Consider the following 16064-nt stretch of genomic DNA (forward strand, 5'->3'; position numbering starts at 1 on the left):
AGATAAAAAAGAGTTCTGGAGATTTGATGTACAAAATTGTGAACGTACTTAATATTATTGAACTGTACATTTAAAAATGATTAATATGGTAAGTTTTATGTTATGTATATTGTACCACAATTAAAAATATAAATAAAAGAAAATTAAAGTGTCAGAGTAGAAATGTATTCTGTTTTCATTTTTAAAAAAAAACTTTCAAAGACTAAGCCTCAGTTGCACAGAACTGCAAGGTGATCCCCTCAAGAGCCTTCCAAAAGAGTTCTGAACTATGGCCATATAATTGGAATAAGAATAAAAAAACTTTACCCAAAATGACTGTCTAGGTCCGTTTGATGTCTGAAGGGAAAAGTGCTTTCTGGCCAAATAGTTTGCTTTTGGAAATCACAATGTCCTTTAGTAAGTTAAAAACTCTGAGAAATCTGAAAGAGAAAGAAAAAATCCTTTTAGTTTGTATGAGTCAGCCTTTCTATATCATTTAGCTAATAGTTTTTAAAATATTTTTTGCATAACATTTACTACCCTCTGAAATAAATATATTGCTCCACAATGCTCTTTTCAAAATGCTGGAATAACATCTCTAAAATGACATGTTAAACAATTGTTTTTGTTTACAAAGTGTTTCATTTTTTCAACACCTATTTATAATTATGCCTTGAAGAGCAAACTGTCATGATCAGACCTAATCCAGCATCGAAGAAGTAGAGCTCAAGATTGTTCCTGGCAGATCAATACATGTGTTTTAAATACATACAAGAACACACCTGGGCACACACATATACAAACAGCCAATATTTAATTGTGTACTTGCTATGAGCCAGATGCTATGCTAATGCATGACATGTACCTTATCTCATTTAATCATCACAAGAACCCTATGACAAAATGTTATTATTACCAGGATTTTAGGATGAGCAAACTGAGACTCCAAGAAGTTAAGAAATTTGTCCAAGGTCGCATGATTCACAAATGGGTATAACTTGGTTCAAACTAGAGCTCCGAGACTATAGCATCAAGTCCTAAACCATTGTTTTTTATAGGGCACTTTTCTATATGTATTGATCTGAATCTACAAGGTACTCCAATCTATTAGAAAAAATCTTACTCATCAAAAGGAAAAACAGAAACAATAGACAACAAAAACAAAGACACAACCCACAATTATATTTTTTTTAAAAATAAGTGACCATTCAAGTTTCCTTAAACTATAATTTTATTAAAAATTTATAATTTATTTTTTATTTTATTTTTGTGGTGTAGTGTCAATACAGTTTATTGTTTTTTTCAGGTACATTTTTTCTTGGTTTATATGCATATTTAGTCTTTGTAATTACAAGAACATAATTGTACAGTAACACTTTTAATAAAGAACTAGATCATCTCAGACACAGAAAGATTCAGGGTAAAATGGGCCTAGCATTTGCATTTTTAAATATCTTATATGGTTTTCAGTTCTGAATTACAGAAAATGTACCACAAGATGTATTTGTTTTTTAAATTTTTTATCAAATGTACTGGGGTAACACTGGTTAAAAAAAATCACATAGATTTCGAGTGTGTAATTTTATATGGACTTAAAAGTTGAAGACAAATAATAGAGTTTTTTTTTTAAGAGTCCTGTTTATACATATGAATGAAATGGAAGTACATTGGGTTAAGGGAAAGCTAAGAACTGGGAGACAGTTTCTAGTCCTGCTTCTGTCCTCATCTAACTTGCCTTAATCTTGGCAACATTCATCAACTTTTGCATACTTCAGTTTCCTTATTTGAAAAATGTGGAGAAAGGCCAAACTAGATGATCTCTAAGGTCTTCTCCAAAGACACAAACTTACGGAAACTTTATGAAATACTTTGTGGACGAACAGGGTGGAGGGAGTTTCCACAACACAATGGAAAAGGTATTCACCTTAAATTTGGTATAATTCAACTTTCTAAACTGAGACAAACTATCCCCTTGTTCTGTGGGTGCATCATTTATTTTATTTTAATAAAATTTTATATACACAGGTGAATGCAGAGACAGAACAGTTCTCTAAGGAAAAGGCAGCAAAGATTGGCAGAAGTTCATTTTGCTCTTACTTTTACTAATCTGTGTTACTTCTTTACTTATTTACTGTTGTGCTATTGATACCTAAAATTCAGTTCAAAAAGCAGTTCTCTCTTCATCTGATTCTTGTCTCTTCTATGGCTGGCCTCTAAGATGTGAATAAATTGTACCACACTGGAAGGAAGGAAGGAAGGAAGGAAGGAAGGAAGGAAGGAAGGAAGGAAGGAAGGAAGGAAGGAAGGAAGGAAGGAAGGGAGGGAGGGAGGGAGGGAGGGAGGGAGGAAGGGAGGGAGGGAGGGAGGAAAAGCAGAGAGAGCATTAGATATGCTAAAGACAAAATACAGGATTCAGAAAGAAGTCAGGTAGCTGACCTCTTGTTTCTAAGTTTCATCCAGAGTCATGAATAGTAGAAAAGCAATAGAAAAGAGATATATGTTTCCTCTGTCACCTCTGCACTTGTCCTGTTCATGTTAATGGGAGTAAGTGGGGAAAAAACCAAACAAAAAAAACAAAACAAAACAAAACAAAAAACAATTCTGTTAAGATAGGTCATACCCTTACTATCACAAAAGTTTCTATTGAGGCAAAAGGTTCAAAGACAGAAACCAAAAAAGAAGAAAAACAGGGTAAACATTACATGTCACACAAGGTAACTGGCATTGGGTATAAGCAGCCAGCTTAGGTGTCTGGCCCCAGATATCTTGGTAAATGAGAGAGAGAGTGAGAGGGGGAGAGAGAAAGGGGGTGGGGAGAGAAACAAGGACCAATCTAAGTAGCCTTGGCTGGAAGAAAGATCCTTACTGCATGTAAGTATCTCCCATGGGGTAGACAAGTGTTTCCATAGTCTCCTTTACTTTCAAAATGTCATTGCAAATATTAGTCAACCTGAACTCTTCCCAGTCCTAGTTTTGTTACTGAGCTTTTATCATTATCTCAGAATAAATACCTGAGCCTTTGTGTTCTCATAATTATATCAGATGATCTCTGTTCTCCTATAGTTACTCACCAACTTTCCACTTATCTAAATGAGTTTGTCTTTTCTCACTGTTCAGCTCTCTGAAGTTCATGTCATCACATTAGCCAGTTGGAGTGTGACCATTGACAAGTCAAGAAGCCAGAGAAGTCAGCTAGGATTTTTCTTTCTGTTTTTGTCCTTCCCCGCTCTACCTCCTCACATCAGACATGGGAATTTACATTAGAAAAAGACACTTTTCAAACTAGTAGCAAGCATTTCTAAAAAGTAGCTGCGAGTCATTCTCCTTGTCAACTGTTACAGTGCATTCTCTCCTTTTCTCCTTTCACTTGTCATGGTCTTTAAATGATTTCATACTTTTGCTTTCCCATAAACCAGCCATGGAAAACAGGCTCAGGGCCTCAAGTACCCCTACATAGAAGAATATTTATATGTTCTGGTATAAAGTAAAGTTCCAGGGACCCAGTAGATGCCAATAAGTCACTTCAAAAACACAAGGAGATATCCACACTCTTTCTTCAAACACAGATTGATTTCTTTCATGAGGCTGTTCTCAAGAACTAGCTTCTCAAGTCTCAGAGGAAAACACCTTGAATGTGAAATATCAAATTCTCCTATGGCTTCTATGGTTTCACCTGTCATATGAAGTTTATAGTTTCTAAATGTCATATCCTAAGGCTATAAATGACACCACACCAACTTTATAGACTAGGTACATTTAATCAAGTGTTTTTTTTTTACATATAATTATGTTTCAGTATATATAAATCTGTTTTATAGTATGCACAGTTACTATAATTGGAACTGCATTCTATGCCTATATAGGACAATTGAAATAAATCAACAAAAGGAAATTTTCTTACATATATGCCATTTAAGGATATCATTCTTTGGTGGCATAGTAAAGAACTCTCAGGAAGTAGAGTCAAAGGTAGAAGTAAGATTAATCCATTTAATGCTACTTTGTATACATACAGACAACTTGTCTCAGACAACTACTTTACAAATAAATGCTTTGAAATAAATTAGCCAAAAAATGTAATAAGGTTAATAAATAAAATGGAAAAGAATGAAAGATCAAAAGAACAGAGATGGTAAAGAAAAAAGTAAAAAAAAAAGGAGACAAAGCCTCTCTGAAAGTCTTCCTGTGTATCACATGCTAATTAATAATATTAAAAATTTTAAAATGTGGCATCATACTTTATGTCTGTAACAATCTGGAAATAGCCCAAGTGCCCATCAGTAGATGAGTGAACAAAAGAAGCCATGGTACATTTACACAATGGAATACAACATGGTCATAAAAAGGTACTCGTACCTTTTGCAACAGTATGGATGGACCTGGGGATTATTGTGCTAAATGAAATAAGCCAGTCAATGAAAGGCAAATACCATATGACTTATATGTGGAATCTAATGAAGAAAATAAACTGACAAACAAAATAGAAACAGAAGCTTGGATACATGGAACAGAATGACAGCTGTCAGAGGGGAAGGACAAGGGAAGAACTGGACAAAAGAAGGTGAAGAGATTAGCCAAAGAACATTCATGCATGACCCATAGACACAGACAACAGTGTGGTAATGACCAGGTGGTTTGGTAAGGGCTAGATGGAGATGAGCAACAGGGAGGAAAATGGGGACATCTGTAATAGTGCTGCTTTCAACCTAAATGAGTATTATGAGTCTCTTTTTAGAGCCAGAAGTTTTCTCTCCCTGTCCATTTGGCCCATGGAGCCAGCAACTCCAATTCCATGCCGATGTCATCAAAGCAAGGAAGCTACCATGTTAGGCCTTGTGCAGAATGTTATAAAATTTCAGTGGAGGAATCTACTTCTCCTGCAGTCACACTCAGCATATTGGGCTATTTGTAGAATTAGTGCTAAACCTGGGAATGAAAATAAATTGTTGGAGAGACTTAGATGGACTTCAGGAATAGCATGAGACTACCATAGTCAAGTTTTTCTAGAGAAAGAAAGAATACCTGTAATCTAATTTGTTCACTTCAAGATACTCTCATGTTGTCTAATCTCTAAATGCTCAGTACAATCACAAAATACCTAATCTAAAATGCTGAAAAGCTAAAAGGAAAGTTCTTTTAACTTTCATAATTTCAAGCATTCCTAAATTTACTGCTATTTTTACAAGCAGCATATGTATACTGAGTATGATAGCAGAAGGATTAGAACTCTAAATTGCTACTATTTACTCACATGCCACCTTACCTAGCATGTAATAAATTCTAAATAAATGCTATTTATTATTATATCATACTATGCCCAGCTTCAAAAACTGCAACAATCAGAAGAATTTTTTAATGCACACATTTATTAATTGACACACATAAGTAAAAAATTAAAAACATACAAGAACTAATCTAATATCTGTATCACATTTATGGTTTGTATATTTTTATAACAGGTCCTTTTTTGTGTTCTACAATGACTAAGAATACAAAATTGATGTCAGACATAGCTAGATGTAAAAACACTAATCACTGTAAGTGTTAAATTATAATTCTCCGGGGTTTTTTCTTTCTAGGTGTAAACTGAGAATAATTACATGATATAGCAGTACTTAATTTTGTAAATTAAGACCATTTATGTAAATTAGACTATTTATGCAATATCTTCAGTTTAGTATCTTTTATATGGTAAAATTCATTAAATATTATGTAATGTTATTTTATTATTCTTTGTGTCCTTTCTTTTGCTTTTGTTTAACTTAGTAATGATATAGCTTATCATCATGTTTTTTAAAAAAAGTCTAAGAAACTCAGGAATAAATACTTTTGACAGTCCTCATATTAATAAGATCTTGAGTTTATCAGGCGAGTCTGAAAAAGGTTTTTCATTCCTCCAAGGCATGCTGTTGGAACCACAGAAAGCTGCCACAAAATTTCAGTTTAAAAGACAGAACCAAAAATGGATCATTTTAACTTTGAAGGAATGTGTTAATATCTTCTTAGAGTTTACAGGTGAGAGACAACACAGTATCATAAGGAGTTCAGCTTTGGATTCAGACAAGCTAAGTTTTAATACCTATTTCACCATCAGCTATGTGGCCTTAGATTATTAGCTAAACCTAGTTTCGAACTGAAGCACTTTTGTAAGGCAGAGCTGTTGGAGAGGAGTACAGTTGTAGTCTGCATGGCATGACCTCTCATCATTCTTACTGAGTTTCTATAAATTTTGCTGAGTAAAATCTTCCCAAATTTGATAATAGACTTTGCTAATTTTAATTGGCTTAAAAGATGTTTATGTGGGAGAAAATTTTTCCTGAGTACCTCATACTCCTATCCTTTTTTATCTCCTTTTTTGAGGTACAAACTTTGATGCTATGTTGATAGATACATGCAAGTTAATGATAGCTATATTTCACTGTCAGTTTGTTCCTTTAAAGGTTATATATAACACTTCATTCTTATATTGTTTTCCACGTAAAGTCTATTTTGTTAAAATATAAATATTGCTACACTCTTTATTTTGGTTAATATATGTGGTAATTTCTTTCTTACCACTTTATTTTAGCTTTTTTTGTAATTTATGTTTTTAATTTCCTTTATTTTAAACTCTTTTGACCTTTTGATTGTATAAATTTTTATTAAACGATTTTTCTCTCTCCTGTTTTGGAAATTATATAATCTAATTATATTCTTTCAGGTGATCCTTTAAAAAAAACTCTTCTCATCCTGACCAGTATGGCTCAGTTGGTTGGGCTTCATCCTGCAAAGCAAAAGGTCACCATTTTGATTCCCAGTCAGGGCACATGCCTAGGTTGTGGGTTTGGTCCCCAGAAGGGTCACATACGAGGGGCAACCAACTGATGTTTCTCTCTTACATCAATGTTTCTGTCCCTTTCTCTCTTCTTTCCCCTCTCTCTAAAAATTAATTAATTAATTTTTTAAAATTAATCTATTAATTTTTTAAAATTAATCTTTTACAAAAGTATGCACAGTTAACCATGAATTAATCTGGCATGTGTCTGTCCTTCTGAATGAAATAAGAAATCTACCAGGGTCTAACCCTTCATTAAGTAAGCTCATTTACGATTCCGTTATTGCTGCTAGATATTAGAGTTTAAGTTAGGAGTGTTTTGATTAATTTTGATGTTTGAGCAACACATCAAAAACGTTTTGATTAGTATTCTAATTTTATAACATATGGTAACTTATTGCTTTTTATCAAATATCATGGCTTACCCTTTTTCTTATATGTCCTTGTACTTAATATCAATTTTACTGTAGTAGTAGATAAAAATCTTCATTTTGTATATGTTATAGACCTGTTTCAGCCATTTTATATTGTATTTACATATGCATGAGTTCTGAAATAAAATATGTACATTCTCAAAGTTGAGTTTGACTTGAAATGATCTAAAACATTTTAAAAGGTAGGCTGTCTGTTTAAAGTCAAAATTATGATATATATTATGAGTATGTAAATGTATACAGATTTTTTTCCTAATAACACACTATTTATATATAGCTAATGAATCTTCTCACCTAAACTTTCTGCATCCATTGTTATTAAAAATGTATAATTGTAGCAATATTTTGGTATCCACTCACCAAAAAGAGAATTTTCTGGATGCTTTAAATAAATCTAAAGGGTATATGTGCAAGTCTGAATGCAGTATGTTTTCTATACCAAATATCTGGAATGGTCTTTTTTTTACTTAAAAAATAGAGTGGTTATTTAACTAGATATAAAAAATATGTTGAAAGTTATTTCCTTTCAGCAAATTGAAGATTGGTTTCATTGCCCACTGCTATCCATTTAAGCTTGTGAAAAGTCCGTAGATGGCTTAATTGACATTTCCATCTTTTTTTCTGTAGAACTCTGTGATCCTACACAGTAATTACTACTTACATGTGGCTAGTTAAACTTAAATTGTAATTAATTGAAGTATTTTTTAAAAATTAAAACTTAGTTCCTTAGTAATTGCACTAGTCACATGTCAAGTGTTCAATTACCATATGTTTCTAGTGTCTATTTACTAGACAGCAAAGATTTAATATTTCTGTCATTGCAGAAAGTTCTATTAGCACTGCTGTATAAGCATTAGACTTTTTTCCTTTATCTTCAATATTCTTTAAATTCACTGTAATTGTGTCCAGTGTGAATTTATCTTTATTTATATTAGGTTATCATACAAAATTTTCTGAGGAACACATTCTTAAATATTAAAAATTCTGAAAGTTTATTTTTAAACAATATACATAAAAATGTATATATATATGAGCTTCTCATTTTATACTTATTTTATAAATGGCATTTTCCCTTTTTTCCACTTTGTGTTAAATCAGCTGAAACAATGAGATAGACTTCAACTCTTTTTAGGTCAGAGTTTATCCTTTATATTGATTTTTAAAGTTTCAAATACTGCACTTTATATTTCTAAAAGTTACAGTATTTTTCTACCCAGCTCAATCATTTTATTTCTTCTTACTTTTATTTTAAATTGTCTTGTTTTTAACATATATTAAACTATGTATTTTAACATTCTAAAATAATTATTTTAAAAGCTTTGTCAAACTATCATGAATTAATTTCATTAGAAGTGAATTAATTTTCTAATGTATTACTATCTTTCATGTCCGTATAAGAATTACATGTGTTTGCAGACTCAACATATATTTTAGATATTGGGGTATACAGTCATTTTAAGTGAGATTGTTTTTTTCTAAGTGGATTTAGTAAAACCGCAATGATTGGTAGTGAACTACCCCAAATCTCAGTGGCTTAAAATAATCTTTTTTTTTTTTTCCCTTAATGTACCAGTCATCAGGGGTGGACTCGGATCTAGAAAGTGTTTGTCTGGACTTGGCTCCATGTCTGCTTTGCGTTTCTTTTATCCTCATGTTTTCATGGCCATGACTAGAGGACTGTCTAACCTTTCAAGCACAATTCCTGTTTCTGCTTTCATCACATCTGCTGATGTCCCCTTGGCCTAAGAATATCGCATAGCTAAGCCCAACATGGGACATAGGGGAATATACTTCTTCAAGTAGGGAAGGAGGAAGTAGATGTTTTTGAAGAATAAATGAATCTACCAGTTTACTTCGTCGTTCTTTCTGTATTGCTTGTCCTCTGTATCTGCACTTTTGTGATTCCTTTTGCCTGATATGCTGGGCCCCTATTCTACATTCAAGTTTTAAAATGGCAATTTGGGACTCTTGTTCCAGGTAGTATTGGTGATACCAGCAGATCCAGTCTGTGAGCCAAAAAATGGTTTGAGTCAGTTTCCCATTCTGAGTTCCTGTCTCCTCCTGCCTCCCGAACCTCTAAACTTCCTAGAAAGCTATAGCCAGAAACAGTAAGTCAGCAGTTTTCAGCCTCTTTTAGTGAGCAGAACACCACAAGCTCCAGACTTGACTTACTGTAGTGCATCTTGTCCCTATTAAACTTCCAGATATTGCTGCCACCATCTGTCCTGAAGACCAGAAAGTCCGAATTTTACCTTAATTTACCACCTTATTCAGTTCTTCTATATCATATACAGTGAATTATATATAAAATTTGAGATAAATTATGTCTTTCTGGTCATGTCTCTAATATTTCATCTAGTATTACTGTGTGTCTAAAGAACAGAGAAAGGGAATTGTACTTAAGATGAACTGCTATGTCATCCTCATTGAAACTCTCCAACTTAAAAAATATTCCTTAGTCTTACTTGATTTACTACTCCTAAGATCTCCCTTAGACAGAGGTGCCCATTTGGGAGGGCATGCTTACTAAAGAGGGCAAATCTGAGACTAAATGGTGGTACAGGACAAATCTGAGAAGTTTATAATAACCCCATATGTTATGGCTTCATTCCTAACACAATAGCAACCTTCCAGGTAGGCTTACTCTTCTGTTCTCAGTTGAAAAGTATATTGTGGAACCTAAAACAGTATTTCTGAAAATCTGGTCTTTAATAATATTTATAATTCTGTGACTTAATTTTAATAATAATCATAAAAGTAAATATAAACATATTTTGAATTATCTAATACTAACTTTATAATTATACACCACTATGTAATGTAATTTTACTGCCTATGTTTGCATGTATCTATATAGTTTGCATGTATCTATATAGAGCCAAAGGCAGGCCAGATGATATTAAGGTTTGGTGTTTGAACTAAATTTCCAAAATGGTTTGAATAGAAAGGGTAGAAGAATTGAGACATTAGAAGTCGTATGGTTTTATTGATATGCCAACATCAAAAGGACCTGAGCATAGGAGAACTAATCCTTTTCTTGTAATTGCCAATAGTTTGTTAGTAGATGAAATAGAAGAGATACTCAATAAATTTCTTCTCCATTTCTGTCTCCGATTCTAGCAATAAGCAAATTAGAAATTCATTTAAGTTTCCTCTTAATACCAAAAATAACCAAATCATACTTAAACATGAATAAGAATGCTTTACAATATTATAAAGTGACATGTTATTACAACTACTATTCAAAAATTTCTTAAAGATGGATTTGGGGGTAAGAAAGAGGTCTCATTGTTCTAAATTACTAAACAAAAGTTTTAAATGATTAATGTCACCTTGTCAAACATATTTTTTCAAATTGTAATTCTCTGACTTAAAATAATTGTAAATGAGATTTTTAAAAATTTAAAAAACATGGATTAAGAGTTTTCTGTTAAGAAACCAGACTGAGAAGATTTTTTAAAAAGCCTCCTTTGTATCACACCTAACACATAGATATACTACTTAAAATATTTGAAAATCTAAGAAAAAGTTACAGCCATGATTGAAAGCAAGAATGGGAAATCTTCAGGTAATGGAAATGACAAAAATCTGTAGTCATAATGGATGCTGGTTTGTGCACCACAACACACAGAATGACATAGAACAGATCCTTCCTTAGCAGCTGGAATCTTAATGCCTATGAAGGGAAGAAATCTTAGGCCACGGACTGTGAGCATTTGGGGGGCGGGGTAGAATTAGGCTCACTGTACTGTTCTAGGAGGTAGAAAAATGCTGCTGCTGATTGAAAACTGATTAGAAAATCTTTACCAAAAAGACCAAAGTTAAAACGTCAAGCAAAATGTTTGTGCCAGGGCAAAGAGAGAAACAGAATCATCTATAATACTCTGAACTTATACTGCCCAATAGTTCAGGTTCTGAACATACACTGTCAGCTTCAAATAATTAATAGTTATAGAATATTCTGCCTAACAACAAAAGAAGACATGTTCTTTTCAAGTGCACATGGAACATCTTTCAAAATAAACAAGATTCTATGCTATAAAACAAGTATCAGTAAATATAAAAGATTTTGAAGTATACAAAGTACATTTTTCTGAGCACAATGGAAGAAATCAGGAATCAATAACAGAAAGACATTTGGGGAATTCTCAAATAGTTGGAAACTAAATAACTCACTTCTAAATAATAAATAGGTACAAGAAAAAATAAAAATGGAAACTACATAGTACTTTGAACTACACAAAAACAAAAAGACATATCAAGTTTGAAGGATGCTGGTATAAGCAGCTTGAGGAGAAGACAGTTTTCAAATATCTTAGCTTCCACCTTAAGAAATTAGGAAAATAAATAAAACCCAAAATAAAACAAGAAAGGAAATAATGATGAACAAGGTACAAATGAGTAAAAAAAAAACAGAAGACCAATAGAGCGTCAATGAAACCAAAATTTGGTCCTTCAAGTAAGTCAATAAAATTGCTAAATCTTTAACCAGACTAATCAGGAATATAAGAGAGAGAAGACACAAATTGTCAATATCGGAAATGAGATAAATGACATCACTACAGATTCTATAGATATTTAAAAAATAATAAAGGTATATTACATGCAATTTCCTGCCAATAAATTTTACAACTTAGATGAAATGAACACATTCCATGAAAGACAGAAACTACCAAACCTCACACAAGAAGTAGATTAGCTCAATCATCCATTGTCTAAGAAAAGAAATTGAATTTGTAGTTTAAAACTTTCTCAGGAGGAAAACTCCAGTCCTAGATAGCATCACCAGTCAGGATTTTATCTAATATCTAGAGAACATATTCTATACAAACTCTTCCAGGAAAGTGAAAAGGAAGGAGTGTTTCCAAACTTATTCTATAAGGCCAGCATTACCCAGATACTAAAATTAGACAAGGATATTATAAGAAAAGAGAATTACATACCAATATCCATCTTGAACATAGATGAAAATGTTCTTAAAAGAAATTTAGCAAATCAAATTTAACATTATATGAAAAGTATGTATATATGTGTGTGTGTGTGTGTGTACTGACTCATATATATATATAAGAAAATTAATATATGACTATATCAATTTTCTATTGTTGTATTAAAAATTACCACAACTTAGTGGCTTAAAACAGCACATCAATTATCTCACAGTATCTGCAAGTCAGGGGTCCAGACACAGATTAGCTGGGTCCTCTCCTCAAAGTCTCACAAGACAGGCATACATATATACACAGTTTAAAACCTAAAAACAGTGAGGTATCTCTTTAACCTGATAAAAGATATTTATCAAAACTTTAAAGCAAACTTTGTACACACTAATAATGAAAAATTAGAAGCATTCCCATTGAAGTTGGGTACAAGAAAATTCTGTCCATCTCCACTATTAATATTCAAGAAACCAATAAACCCTGATTAGTGTGGCTCAGTTGGTTGGACATTGTCCTGCAAAGCAAGGGGTCGCTAGTACAATTCCCAGTTGGGGTACATGCCTTGGTTGCAGGTTCAAGCCCAGATGGGGCATAAACTATAGGCAACAAATTGATGTTTCTGTCTCACATCAATGTTTCTCTCCCTCCCTTCCCTTTTCTCTAAAAATAAATAAATAAAATCTTTTTAAAAAAGAAATTAATAAAGTAAAAACTACACACTGGGATAATATTTCTACTATTTGGTATAATAACACTGCTTTATGGTCAGTAAGAAAAGAATTCTCATCTCTTTTAATTAATGTGAATTTTAGTTCTCTTCTGTAAAACTTGTAAATTTTTTTCTTCTATCATTATAAATGTTATGCATATAAATGTTTGCATATATTTCATTAATTGTAAAAACTTAAGTCAACACTGAAGATAAATAAATTTTCTCTTAAAAATAGCTAGTGTAATAATTAAGTTCCAAAAAATACCATTCTTGATAGATAATCTATAGTGATATTCCCAAGGCTCCTGACTTTTTCATGTTCTGCTCAATATTGGTATCAACATTTAATATTCAATAAATTAGATGAAGACGTGGAAATCATGCTGATCACATTTATGTATATTCAAAAGTTCATGGGGGACAGCTAATGTTAAATGAAGTAATAAGAATTTTTAAAATCTCTTCGTGGAATTTTGTGTCTAAATCATAACAACAAAAATAATATGATTTTAAAATGCTGTTAGGATTTGTAAAATAACCATTTTGTTAAAATAACCCAAGAAGATATAATCCCTAGGTTGAAAGCAGTTTATATGCAAAAGTTTTTAAATGAGCGGAACAGATGCTCAGTATTGTCCAATGAGAGCCTAGGGTTGAGAGGGACCTAGAGACTATACCACAAGTATGACCTCTCTGATTATGCTATGGATAGAAAGACAATATACTATTTTGACAGAATTGAAATATCAGTTCATTTTTACCACTTATAATAATTCAGCGCTATAATGAGACAATCCATCCCATCTTGGAAAACTCATAGGAGAAAGATAATTTTATCATTCAAGGGGGAAAAGTCCCTAAATATAACAGTCATTTGATCCAGATAATTAAATTATCAAAAGTAACTTATTAATGCTTGATTTTCTGACTAGCCAGTTTGCTTCACATAGTTAAACTGCTCCTAAAACAATATTTGAGAAAATTCTCTGGACAGCTAACTGAGAAATTATATTCCCTTAGTAGAGACCCAGGGAGCATTAGGATAAGGAAAGAAAGACCACTATGAGGACCAGAGGTTTGAAAAAGAAGTGCTTAGTTGAGCCAGTCAGAGACAGACAATTGCCCTATGATTTCACTTATATGTGGAATTTAATGAACAAGATAAACTAAAAAAGTAAAGACAGACTCAGTGATACAGAGAACAGACTGACAGCTGTCAGAGGGGAGGAGCTGGGGGGCTGGGTGAGAAGGGCAAAGGGATTAAGCAAAGAATTTTAGAAAGACTCCTGGACACAGACAACATTGTGATTGCCTGAGGGAAGGGGGTATAACAGGTTAAAGAGGGAATAAATGGTGGTGAAAGGAAACTTTACTTGGGGTGGAAAACACACAGTACAATATACAGATAATGTATTCTGGAATTGTATGCCTGAATCCTATATAATTTATTAACCAGTATCACTCCAATAAATTAAATTTAAAAAAAAACAAACTGAAAAATGAAAGTACTTAGTGTTTGATATTGCTAAATTCAGTTAATTTTGTAGCTGGGAAAAAAAGTCACAAATTGTAGACATTTTTTAAGTAGTCTCATAACTGATGTCAATCAAAAGAAATAAAAGAAGGTATATAAGGGAAGGAGGAGGTAGAAGAATGTTCTCCAATGGTCTTTAGATTTTCAAGAGCAGAATAGCTCATTCCCTTCTCACAAACCTAATGGCTCTTGCATGTTGTCTCTCAGATTACTTAGCAAGGAGGCCCAAGACTCAGCACTCGCAGTTAGCATCTCATAAATACAGTCATTTCAATGTTCTATTCTCTTCATAAAGCAAGGTGTCTAAGAAGAAAGAGTGCCATCATGCCTAAAGCAAGCAATCTACCACCCCTAATTCTCATCTCATTAGCCAAAATAATGATGTTGATTGTGTTACTTTTTATGATATTACAAGCTTTATTATTCCCATTTTATCATATAAAATCGAGGCAATGTACTGTACGGTCATATGCAGCATAACATTTCAGCTCATGAGGGACCACATAAACAATGGTGGTCCCATAAGATTATAATGGAGCTAAAAAAAATCCTATTGCCTAGTGACATAGAAGTCACTTTAACATAGTGCATTACTCACATTTTTATGGTGATGCTGGTGTAAACAAACCCACTGTGCTGCCAATTGTACAAAAGTATAACACATACTATTATGAACACTACATAATAGTTAATAATGATAATAAACAATTGTTACCAGTTTATGCATTTACTATACTATACTTTTATTGTTATCTTAGAGTATACTCTTTCTACTTATAAAAAAGTTTGCTGTAAAATATGCCATGTTATGCTAACAGTAGCCTTATATATCTCATGTTTACCACATACCTTGATTGCACCATTTTTCCTTTTATTTGATTTAATCACATGTTTTATATATTTCATGTAGATTAAGTGTACCATTTTTATAAAGTCTACAGTAGTGAACAGCAATGTCCTAGGCCTGCACATTTGCTCACCACTCACACAGTGACGCCCAGAGTAACTTCCAGGCCTGCAAGCTCCATTCATAGTAAATGCCCTATGCACAATAGGTGGATCATTTTTTCTTTTATACTCCAATTTTACTCTACCTACTCTATGCTGAGATACACAAATACCATTATGTTATAACTGCCTACAGTATTCAGTAAAGTACCTGCTGTACAGGTTTGTAGTCTAGGAGCAATAGGCTATACCATAGAGCCTTGGTGTGTACTAGGCTTTACTGTCTAAGTTTCTATAAGTAAATGTAATGATGTTCGTACAACCACAAAATAGCCTAACAACACATTTTTCAGAATGTATCCCTGTCAAATGGTTCATGTTTACCTCATTTTTAAAGTTATTGAGTAGATATTATAAATGCTCCAGTTTAGAAAATGACTAGGTTCTGAAGTCTGTTAGTTAATTTTGCCCTTTTCTGTGACCTGATTGGAAGATGGAGGCTTGATGGAGGCTTAAAGGAGGCTGACATCAAAGAGGAGAATGTTCTGGTATGTAGAAAGAAAAAAAATGCTTTTCTTAGGCTTGTCTTTACTATCTGGCATACTATACACAGAAACCATTCAAACACATAAAATCTCTTCAAAACACCAGTCTCCCTAGCCCAAGTGACTCTTGAAGGTATAAAAAATATGGTAATTCTAGA

The 16064-nt window shown here is 32.8% G+C and overlaps 1 long non-coding RNA gene across 2 annotated transcripts in view; it reads right to left on the minus strand.

Moving 5' to 3' along the window:
* Positions 1-311: 311 nt before the first annotated feature.
* Positions 312-16064, minus strand: part of LOC129074175 (uncharacterized) — a 215087-nt gene continuing 199334 nt past the window's right edge. For both annotated transcript variants that reach the window (XR_008529510.1, XR_008529509.1), the window contains one exon: positions 312-419. This is a non-coding gene — a long non-coding RNA (uncharacterized LOC129074175). The remainder of the gene's footprint in view (positions 420-16064) is intronic.

Source organism: Pteronotus mesoamericanus, unplaced genomic scaffold (genome assembly GCF_021234165.1).
Source record: "Pteronotus mesoamericanus isolate MK-2021 breed Mesoamerican mustached bat unplaced genomic scaffold, CSHL_Meso_final contig_46, whole genome shotgun sequence".
In the NCBI taxonomy this organism is placed as follows: Eukaryota; Metazoa; Chordata; class Mammalia; order Chiroptera; family Mormoopidae; genus Pteronotus; species Pteronotus mesoamericanus.